This window comes from Talpa europaea (genome assembly GCF_964194135.1).
Source record: "Talpa europaea genome assembly, chromosome: 9".
Taxonomy (NCBI): Eukaryota; Metazoa; Chordata; class Mammalia; order Eulipotyphla; family Talpidae; genus Talpa; species Talpa europaea.
The window spans coordinates 95,240,022-95,247,673 of NC_140076.1; positions in this window are offsets into that span (position 1 = coordinate 95,240,022).

The window sequence follows — 7,652 nt, forward strand, 5'->3', positions numbered from 1 at the left end:
ATTGTGTGTGTATGTGTGTGTGTGTGTGTGGTGTGAAATAGCAAAACGATAATACTTCCTGTTGGTGAAGGTGTCCATGAGAGTGTCAAATGGTACCTTTTTTGGAGATTAATTTGACAGTCTTTCACATAAAGAAATACATGTAACATGGATTGGGGTGAAATGGGTTGATTAAAAGAAGCGGTATTGGCCGTGACGTAATCAAAATGTGAGTAGTGAATACTTGATGGTTTGTTGCACTTGTTTTGTCTACTTTTATGTATTCTTGTAATTTTTTACAATAAAAAGGAAAACTACATAATTGGTAATTATTCTTTATGAATTTTCCTTTATAGTAGTTGGAACATTAAAAATGAAGTGTTAAAAGGATGAACTTACATTATCACTTATAATAGTTAAAACATTGGAACATCCTAGAGGTTCCTCAATTGGATGATAGCTGGAAAGTAACTTATCAGCTGATATACTTTTATATTTTACAGATGCTCATTGAGTTATCCAAGATAATTGTTATAATTCATGTTTTGTTAAAAATCTGTATGAGTCATATCTACATACGTAATATATACATTAGGTCAGGAGATTGTTTTCTTTTGTGGGAGAAGGTGGTGTGGGGAATTTTCACTGTGTTTCATATTTTACCAACTACATGTTAGCCTTCAGATTGGAAAACCTAAATTAGAAAAACTATTTGGCTTCTGATAAAGATATTCTAGAGAGGAGGGAAATAATCAGTGACAATAAATGGTAAAAAAAACCTTTTGGGGCAAATGTACAAAGTGTTTATTCTAGTTTATGTTTCAGTTGTGATATGGGTTGTTTTTCATTCTTTCTTTGTTCTCTGTAAATTTCTTTTGACTGGGAGATTTCAACCCTAAGAAATTTCCTTTAGTATTTCTTGTAAGGTAGCCCTGCTAGCAACAAATTCTCTCAGTTTTATTTTTCTGGAGTATCTTTATATCATCTTCAGTTTTTTTGTTTTGTTTTAATTATTTATTTATGCATACAAGACCTGGGGTACAGGCCAGAGGTGGGGGGGGGGCGGTGAGAGGATTCACCAGAGGCAGAGTGGGGAGCAGAAGAGGCAGATTGACTGAAGTACACTGCTGAGGGGAGCAGCGGGTGAGTCAGGAGAGGTCTGCTGCGCCATGTGGGTAGCTCCCTGGCCAGCTGGGCATCGAACTTGTACTGCAGAAGCTATGGACAACTTCATAGGTTGTGTCTTAACCCCTTGCGCCACCAGGGAGACCCCTCATCTTCACTTCTGAAGGAATTTTGCTGAATAAAAGATTTTTGGTCAACACTTTAGGTTTTTCTTTTCCATTTTTGCTCTTTGAGTATGTCATATCACTGTCTTCTGCTCTTCCTTATTTCTGATGAGAAGTTAATCCTTTTGGGGTTTCCTTGAATGTGATGAGTTATTTTTTGCATTGCTTTCAAGATTTTCTTTCGGATTTTTACTCTGATGTGTCTACATGTATATCGCTTTATATTTATCCTATATTTTTGTTCGTTGGATTTCTTAGATGTGTAAATTAATATTTTTCAGCAAATTTGGATCGAACTCATTTTTCCTTTGCAGATCTTTAAATTGTAGTTTGGTTTTCAAACTGAAACTATATATACTTTAAACATTAACTCCCCACTCTTCCCTTCTTCTTGCCCCGGCAACTACCATTCTGCTCTCAATCTCTATAAGCTAGACTATTCATAGTCTTATATGAATGGAATTATGTAATATTTGTTCTTTTTATATATTTTTTAAGATTTATTTATTTATACATACAAGAACCTGGGGTACAGCCCAGAGGTGTGGGGGATGAGAGGATTCACCAGAGACAGTATGGAACAGAACAGGTGGATTGACTGAAATACACTGCTGAGGGAAGCAGCGGGCGAGACGGTATATAGGTCTGCTGTGCCATGTGGGTCACCTCCCTGGCTGGGGATCGAACTCATGCTGCAGTGGCTGCGGATAGCTTCATAGTGCTGCTTTCTAACCCCTCGCGCCACCAGGGAGGCCCCAATATTTGTTCTTTTTGTCCGACTTATTTTACTTAGCATAATGTCTTCAAGGTTTATCTATGTTTTACCACATGGCAGAATTGTGTATTCTTTGGTATTGAAATTAGTTATTTCCAATTCGTAGGTATTAAAACAATTTTTTTTTCATTTTTACTTACATTTTATGCTAATTTTGAATTATCTATCAAGTTTTATATATTGTATATTTACTTAGTGAAAAAATCTAAATTAGGAAATTGAGACAAAATCAACACTACTTTTGTTGCCTTTAAGAAAGGTGATAGTAGTGTGTTTATGGAACAACTAATGCATAAGTTATAATTTTGGGATGTGTAATTTTGCTTAGAAAAATAAGTGATCTTATACTTTTCATTTGAATATGATTTTGTGAACTGTGGTTCTCAGTCTTTTATTAAACTCCCAATTCTGCATATTTGAGGGACTGTGACATATTCCTATCAATAAACTAGACTCAGGTCAATCATGATTCCCTGCAGGGAGGTTATGACTGCTCTTCTAGTGAGTTGAATTTACCGACTAACCCCCAGATCATTGGTTAATGTGTTACAACTACATGTGGCATAATCATATTTAAAATTCTTTATCATGTGCCTAAGAAATTGTGCTACTTAAGTTCTTTTACTTTATCTAATCCCAGTTGTGAGATTTAGTATCTCTTTTGTTCATTTTCCTGACCTACCACCTTCAACTTAAAGATGTTATTTTGATGATAGCTGCTCTGCATATGTTACTTTGGAGTTACTGCCAAATCCTGACCTCAGAATAAGCACTGAATGAATACTGAGTAGTGCTGTAATTTTGTTTTTTATTATTTTTGTTGAAGTAATAATTGTATTATGATATTAAGTTTCAGGTGTTTATGATTGAGAATCAGCATGAACTATGTATACATACTATGTTTAGTTCACTGCTAAAAATCCAGATCTGTTCTCTTCCATAATGTTGTCTCTTTTACTGATTTATCTATCTTCTTTCCTCTAACCTTTTGGTAGCCATTAATCGATCTTATAGTCTAAAAGTTTATTTTTTGTTTTTTAGTATTTCTGGGTTTTTTTTTTTTTTTTTTTTTTTTTTTTGCTTTTTGTTTTTTGGCTATACCACATAAGAATGAAACCATATGGTGTTTGTCTTTCACTCTTTGGCTTACTTAATTAGGCATAATTCCCATTAGCTTCATTGATGTTGCAAATGGACATTTTCCTTTTTTTTTAAGATTTATTTATCTATCTATCTATCTATTTATTTATTTATTTATGCAAGCACTGGGTACAGTCAGAGCGCGGAAGGGTGAGAGAATTCACCAGAGCCAGAGCAGGGAGCAGAGCAGGCAGAAGGACCGAAGTACACTGCTGAGGGGAGCAGCGGGCGGCAGGAGAGGTCTGTTGCACCATGTGGGACCCTCCTCCGGTGGCCGGGTAGCAGCCGGGGATTGAACCGGTGCTGCAGAGGCTGCAGGCAGCTTCGCAACCCAGCGCTCAACCACCTGCGCCACTGGGGAGGCCCTGGACATTTTCCTTTAAAGGCATTTAGACATTTTGTTTTATTTATTTATTTATTTTTTCTTTTTCCTTTTTTTTTTTTTTTTAAGATTTATATATTTATTCATACAAGCACTGGGTACAGTCAGAAGCGCGGGAGGGTGAGAGAATTCACCAGAGCCAGAGCAGGGAGCAGAGCAGGCAGAAGGACCGAAGCACACTGCTGAGGGGAGCAGCAGGTGGCAGGAGATGTCTGCGCGCCATGCGGGTCCCTCCTCTGGTGGCCGGGGAGCAGCCGGGGATCGAACCTGTGCCGCAGAGGCCATGGGGAGCTTCGCAACCCAGCGCTCAACCCCTGTGCCACCGGGGAGGCCCTAGACATTTTGTTTTAAAGGCATTTCAGGTGAGTATGTATGATTTGAGGTGCTTGTTATATTTTCCTTCAATTTAAGGTTTTTAATAGATTTTTGATTACTATATGAAACATATCAATGATTATAAAAATAAGCTCTATAAATATGTCAAATTTTACATGTGGTTTTTATTTCCTCAACAGAGACTCTACAGGGGCAGGTAATTCACTGGTCCACAAGCGGTCTCCTTTACGTCGAAACCAAAAGACCCCAACATCCTTGACCAAGCTGTCTTTACAGGATGGACATAAAGTCAAAAAGCCAGCATGTAAATTTGAAGAGGGTCAGGATGTCCTAGCTAGATGGTCAGATGGCTTGTTTTATCTTGGAACTATCAAAAAGGCAAGTTACTTTAAGATACACAGTAAACTTTTAATAATCTTTTTTTAAAAAAAAGATTGATTTATTTATTTATACAAGCGCTGGGCACAGTCAGAAGTGTGGGAGGGTAAGAAGATTCACCAGAGCCAGAGCGGGGAACAGAACAGGCAGACCGACGAAATACACTGCTGAGGGAAGCAGCAGGCGCAGCAGGAGAGGTCTGCGCACCATGTGGGACCCTCGCCGGCAACCTGGGATGGAACCCGTGCTGCAGAGGCTGCGGGCAGCCTCTCAGCCCAGCGCTCAACCACTGCGCCACCGAGGGAGGCCCAACTTTTAATAATCTTGAATTTAACGTCATGTTTTTAGTCTTAGAAGAAATCACCATAAGTATTTCTTTCTATTTCAGATAAACATATTGAAACAGAGCTGCTTCATTATATTTGAAGACAGTTCTAAATCCTGGGTTCTCTGGAAGGACATTCAAACAGGCAGGTGCTACTATTTCTCTTGAACATGATTTATATTGAAGTTTGATTTCCTTCAGCTTGTCATTTTCTAGTGTTGTCTGTTGAGTACAGTCTATTAAGATAACTCATAATCATTTTTGAGGAGAGGCTAGAAAATCAAAAGTACTCTTTATAGTCTCCACAGAGTTACAAATTATATGAGAAGAGCAAGAATTAACTCTGAGGGTAGAAGTAGACTAGAGAACAGGTGCATTACTGATGCACACTTATAAACTATTGTTACACTTCTAAGAACCTTGTAAAACTTTTTTAGCCATTTGGGCTTCAACATAACTGTTATTTGCCCATATTAGTACAAAATAATGTAGAGAACTGATATTTACTGCACACATACTATTTGCCATATGGTATGGGGAATTAGAACATAGTTAACAGATTTGGAGTGCTAAAAATATTCATTAGTAAATTGGTTTGAAATTACTGTTTAATTATGGTCTTTCATGTTTAGATGGGAAAATGAGGCTATATTTGGGTGCAAGTAAAAATGAATAAAGGTATGCCTTGGTTTGGTTGTAGGTACCTTTCTTGTAATGCTTTCCATTTTTATAAACTATAATTGCTGTAACACCTTTGAATCTGCTGAATATAAGTGTTTTTCAAGGTAGCTCTTTCATGGAAGTGCTTTATTTATAAAAGTATGAATATTAAAATTTAGAGTATATTAGCTGCATAATAAAGTCCCATTTTTGGTTTTCTTTTTACTGGGTTAATAGGCCCATGCTAAGACCTGTGTTTTGTTTCACCTTTTGTAGAAAGGAGAAATAAATTGTCTTTACTTTTCTAAAAGTATTTAGTGATTGGGTTTTGTATTTGAGTCTGAACTCCAACTTTGGTAAGTTATTGATATGTTCCATGGATTCCTTTTACTATATCTAGACTGCAAAGGGTTGTTCCATGGCCATGTAACTGCTTATAATGCTTAGAGAGTAGCTCATATGTTGCTATAGAATTAGCAGGTGAATCTGAGAAACTGCATTATGGCAGATTCAGTGTGGAGACTAGTTTTAGTGGTTTTCTTCGTATGAGAACATGCTCTATGCGTATGTGTATGTATATATATATATCTCAAAGTAATAATATGAAAAGATTCTAAAGAGTAAGGAAAACACATAATAATGTTAGTCAAAGAAATGTACATTACAACAGAGAGAGAATGTTAAGACCATTAAATACATTTAAAAGAATTTTTCATTTTAATACCTAATACTGTTATTGTTTCAGTGAAAATGATATACTGCATTGCTGGTGGCAGTGTAAATTTCTATTCAGGATATTATTTTTTTTAATTATTTTTTTAAAGATTTATTTATACAAGAGCCGTGGTACAGGCCATATGCGCGGGAGGGCAAGAGGGTTCACCAGAGACAGAGTGGGGAACAGAACAGGCAGACTGATGAAATACATTGCTGAGGGGAGCAGTAGGCAAGACAGGAGAGGTCTGCTGCAGCATGTGAGTTTCTCCCTGGCTGGCTGGGATCGAACCCACGCTGCAGAGGCTGTGGACAGCTTCACAGTGTGGCGCTCAACTGCCTGTGCCACCAGGGAGGCCCTCTGGATATTTAATTTTAACAGTTGTGTTAAATGCATAAAAATACTTAAACGCAGACGTACTTCTAGCAGTAATTCAAAAGAAAAAAGCGTTTATATCTGAGATGAAATGAGCAGGACTTTATTGTCAATTTGATTTATAGTAAGGGCGATTTTTGTAGGCTACTAAGCTACTCAGAATTTCTCATAAACTTCATGGTGAGGAAAAAATGAACTTAGATTTCACAAGTAAAATAAAGATCCTTCCTTCTTCAGGATAGTTTCCTGAGGTGAACACATATTGTCAAATTGGAACCACTTTCTCTGAGGATCTACCTTTTCCCCACCAATCTACACGGTTTAGTGGGAGTCACATCAGACATCTGCCTTAATATGGGGTGATCGTCATTTTCCAGATAATTGCAGATTTGGACTGAGAGGTCCCAGGCTCAGACTGGTGGTTCTCTTGATTGGAGCCATGAACTCAGAAGCTCTACTCCTAGAGCTGGATGGAATATTATTCACCTATTAGAAGTCATAATTTTGTAAACTGACTGAAAAATGCTTTTGGTAGAAAAAATAACTACATAGTATTGATGAAAGGAAGCATCTCACAGTATAGAGGAGAGACTATGGACTCTGCCATATTGGGGTTTGGATCCTTGTCTTAATACTTCCTGACTGAAGGTCTTTCTGAGGTTTAATATTTGTTAATAAATAGAATATTTACCTAAAAGTTACAGAATTATATCAAATTTTATGTTGCACCTAACTCAGTGTTTGGTCCATAGCACAAAATTTTAGATTTTTGTTATTGTTATGTGAGCAAAGCCTGTATATTAGTATTTTAACTATGTATATTGAAATTGACAAGAGAATACTGGAAATAATTGTGTTAAGAGTGATAAAATTGTATTCTAAATTTTGTAGAATAAGATTATTTTTAGAATAAAATTGATTAGGGTATTATTACTGAATAATATTACCTGAATAACTATTCAGGTAAAAGTAATATTAACTTTGGAACCTTCCAACTTTTGTTGTAGTAGAGTTATGTTAGGTTATACCAATGGAAATTCAGGAATTGGAAGTTAAATAGCAGTCAGCCTCTTTCATAAATTAGTAAATAAAAAATGTTCAGAATCCAGGAGGAAAGGAGTCTTTGATATCATTCTTGCCCTCTTTCTTTTTTAGTCTTATGATGTAAGATGGTATAGGGTGAGTGAAAACAATGTGCATGTTCTAGTATTTACACAATATCCTTGTCCTTATAGAGAGTGGGAATATTGGAAGTAAATAGTAAGTGATCCTGCCTGAGACCAATTTAAATTATACCC